Genomic DNA, 4,399 nt, shown 5'->3' on the forward strand with positions numbered 1-4,399 from the left:
TGTGGGGTGTGGGTGTGGTGTGGGGTGTGTTTGTTTTGTGGGGTGTGTGTGTGGTGGTTTTGTTTTTTTATTAATATATATATATTTTATATATATATATTATAATATAAAATATAATATATATATTATATCCACGAGTATCATATTTAATATATTTTTTTTACATTATCATTACATAATCTAAATAGCAAAAAAAAGCAGCCCAACAAAAGAGTAGAGTATCATTCATATTCCAAGCTCGAGGCACCTGCTATTCTTACTCTTTCCCTGCAATCAACGGTCTACAATATAAAACATATAATTGTTACTCTGGTGTCGCTCCGGCCATGTTTGCCTCTGGGTCGGGGGACGGGAAATAAATACAATTCAAAAATGCTATTGACATTACTTAAACTGGTTGATGCGGGGTATTCTTTCTCCTTTAAAAATACAATGGTCATTTATTCCTTGAAAAGTCTGATACGTTTCATTCCTCTGAGGATCCTCTCTTAATAGCTGGCTTGAAGGCTTTCCTCTTTATTTTCACGCTGGAGGGGTTTCTCATTCATTCACAGTTGGCCTGCTTTGTTTCTTTCCAGATGCCGAAGACCTCCTGGGGCTGGACTTTATCTTTTTTCTCACTCCTTGGTTCCCCATTTCCTCTTTATCTGCTTTACAGTGGGCATCCTTCATCTCTTGAAAATCAATGTTGGATTGCTTCTTTTCTTTAATATGAGGCCATGAACATTCCATTTCCTCTACTCTCAAATTTGGATGGTTTTCCTCTTCCAACCCTTGAATCAATTGCTTTTTGCCTTTCATACCAATACTTGACTGATTATCTGCTTCAGTTATCAAGAAATTTGTATAAGGAAACCCCTCTTTTCCTTTCTCTCCACTTTCCTTAGTCTCAACAGTGGACCTTATGTTTACTGCTTTTTGGGAAATTGTTAGAATTTCATTGTCATTGAAATCATCTGGTAGTACTGGGGCAAGATCCCAAAAATCTGTGGGGTAAAATCTTCCAATGTATCACCATTTTGACTATGGGGATGAGAGCCCTTTTTTGAAAATTTAAATATATATTGCCTTTCATAAATATTGCCTTTCTAATTCAAATCATTTACTTGTAGCTGTAGCAGTTGCAACTATTTCATCACAAGCTGAATGAACAAAGTGGACTCGCTCTTTGCCCCCAAAGTTTTCTTTAAAAAATAAATAAATAAATAAATAAGAAAATAAATCTTTGTAAAGAAATAAAAACACTAAATCATATTTGTGTGAATCTAACTACTATTATAAGCACTAGCATTTCATAGGGTATGATTAGTAAAGATCTGCATAAAAATTTCTTTAATCTTCCTTTCATCATAGAGTTTTTTTTGATTATTAGATAATATTCACTGAAATTATGTCTAAATTTTGTTGCATGGTTAAAAGTGAACAGAACATACATAATTCAGTCTTAAAAAATTTATTATAAAATTCTCCTGTTCTAAATCTGTTTTTCAACAAAATTTTTTTCTTGTATTCATATTGGCTAATCCACCTGAAACTTACTATAACCCTCAGATGCAAGCTTGAAATCCTAAGTGCAACCAGTATAGCCTCAATAAAGCATCTCTTACAGCCACTCATTTGTTGGCCTTTCCCGGAGCACTCAAGGCAGAGGCCTCGGCAGACGAGCTGATGTAAAAAAATTACCATGTTATTTTTGTTATTATTAATTTCATTTATATACTATATAAATACATATCTATAAATACTTGTACTTAACTTAATTTCTGAGCATATACAAACTATTTCATTTTTCGTAACAGTATAAATTTGTTTTGATACTTCAGTCTTTATTTCTTACACAATTTCTCAATTACTTTAACTCACACGAAAAAAATAATATTACCACAAATTACTATTATAACTATCATCAAAAAAGTAAAATCATAAACATTAGGCCAAGCTACATATCTAAAATTATATAAAAATAAAATTAAAAATTCACCACAAATCTAACACAAAAACAGAAAATAATCAAAAACCTAGAAAATAAATAGGGAAATACAAGAACATGCATATCAATACACTGGTATAAAATATAAAACTGGACCTAAACAATACTCAAGCCAAATATAAACAACATGTACAAAAAACACTGCCATATAACAGAGAGCAATAAATATTATTATAAAGTCACCTGTGAAGATGCGACGGAGAAGCGGAAGTTCTCTTGATGCGTCTTATCTCTCTATAAAAATCGGGGGCAAGCGTTACTTATTCAGAATGAAGTAATATCACATTACTCCCAATGTTTTAAATTTTAAGGCGAATCAGCCTTTGGAAGGTTTTATATTGTTTCAATAAATAGGAACCTTGAACAGTTTGGATGTCAAATTGGGAGGCTTTGTTTTTAAATCCGGGTTGTGCATAAAATTTTAAATTACGTAACAACAACATTAAATAAAAAGTTGTGAAATACAAAATATACACTTCTAGGATATAAGCTAAGTTCTGACAACATTTTAATTGGAGTACATGATAGATAAACTTGATTAAAGATTTGCCCGCTATATCCCGTTCACATAACAGTTTCCTTGAACGTGTTTAATACCGGTAGAAAAACAAGGGAAAAGGACACGATTGTACATCAGAAATATGTTAATATATAGAATCGTATTTTGCTACATATACTATAAATTCCTGTAATATATACATATATCACTAGATAATTATTATAGTATAATATATACTTATATATTATATTATATATATATCTAATATATATATATATATATATATATATATATATTTTTTTTTTTTTTTTTTTTTTTTTTTTTTTTTTTTTTTTTTTTTTTTTTTTTTTTTTTTTTTTTTTTCCACGGTAGTTTATGTTTGAGCCGACGTGGTCACAGAGTTGTGATGCTCTTGGAGTGAGAAACTGGTAGGGTCCCCATTCCTTTCCACGGAAAGTGCCTTTTTGGGTATTATATTATATTTTATATAATATATTATATATTATAATATATAATATATATATATATATATATATATAATACATATGTATTTATGGGTGGGTACTTCATGCACATGGTGATGTGAAGCATGGTGTGGTAGCCTAGATAGTGTTAAGTGCTTGTATGCCTTCTCGCTTGCAGCTTCCACCACTGGCTAGCTCAGTGCGAAAAAGGGAGCAGCTTTTGCATATCTCCCCTGCCAGGTCACAGCCTCTCCATCTCAGACTTCTGCAGTCCCTCCTCATGGCCACCCGTGGGTAACTGGGCACCTTGCGGTCCCAGGCTAAAACTGTGGGGGATCTCAGAGCAGCAGGAGGCCCTAGAAGTATGGAGCAATGGCCCACCAGCGTGGACACGCTCTGCCTCGTACCAACTGCCCCCTAGCCACCCTGGGGTAATGGGGCAGCTCGGGGGAGGTGGCCCTTGCCAGTCCTCCTCCCCCCAGAAAGACCCACTGGCAATGTCAAAGATAAATGGATATGCTGGGGGGAGGGGTGTTGTCCCTCCCACCCAGCAAGTAAGGCGGGCTGTGGGTCCCGCTGGGAGGGCAAATGTCGGGGCGCAGGTTGGAACGAGAGTTACTCATCCTGCCTGCGCCCCGGCAGGCGCCAACCCACCATGAAGTTTGTGGGGCAAGCCTCAGCACCCCAAAAGGATGGGCGGTCCCCAGCCTGCCGACCCCCTTATTTGGGGCTGTTTTTGCCGGGGGCGCAGAGGTGACGTGCACCTGGAGTGACCACCCGAGGCTTAACCTCAGGCGTGCTTTCCCGGGTAGGCGCTTGGAACATCTGGTCCTTGCGGCAGGATGAGCGGTTACCTCTGCTATCACAGGAACTGGGGCGACTGGGAGTTGAGGTGGCTGCCCTCTCAGAGGTGAGAAGACCTGGTAGGGCACGATCATTTTGGGGGGGTTTACCCTACTTGCTGCCGGGCCACGCGATGGTAAACACCTCCAGGGTGTAACCAGAGCCATCTCCACCGCTTCAGCCCTCGTAATTGGAGGGACACTGGTTTGATGAGCGTATTGTGGCATTGAGACTGAACCCTGTTTTTGGTTTCATGTCTCTTATTGCTGTATATGCCCCTACCATGTGTAAAAAATTGATTTTAAAGGTCTTTTTAAACGCCAAACTCGCCTTTGGCAGACAATTGTCCCCGGCGAGATATTCGCATTGTTCTGGGTGACTTCATGGGTATCCGGCGTGACGAGCTGGCTAGGGAGGTCTGTGGGCCCCCATGGTTCGGGAGCTGATCCCAGCAGCGAGAATAGCCTCCTTCTCCGGGATTTGCTAGGTCCCAAAGAAATGAGGATCTCTGGCTCTGGTTCCAGCGCTCTAACCGCATCGCTGGACATGGTACGCGATACGGGTGCAGGGGCCCAAAGGAGATCGACCACATTCTTGTTAGAA

The 4,399-nt window shown here is 38.5% G+C and overlaps 1 pseudogene; it reads right to left on the reverse strand.

Moving 5' to 3' along the window:
* Positions 1–384: 384 nt before the first annotated feature.
* Positions 385–4,023, reverse strand: LOC119571024 (annotated as a pseudogene).
* Positions 4,024–4,399: the final 376 nt, after the last annotated feature.

Source organism: Penaeus monodon, unplaced genomic scaffold (genome assembly GCF_015228065.2).
Source record: "Penaeus monodon isolate SGIC_2016 unplaced genomic scaffold, NSTDA_Pmon_1 PmonScaffold_4802, whole genome shotgun sequence".
NCBI classification, from domain to species: Eukaryota; Metazoa; Arthropoda; class Malacostraca; order Decapoda; family Penaeidae; genus Penaeus; species Penaeus monodon.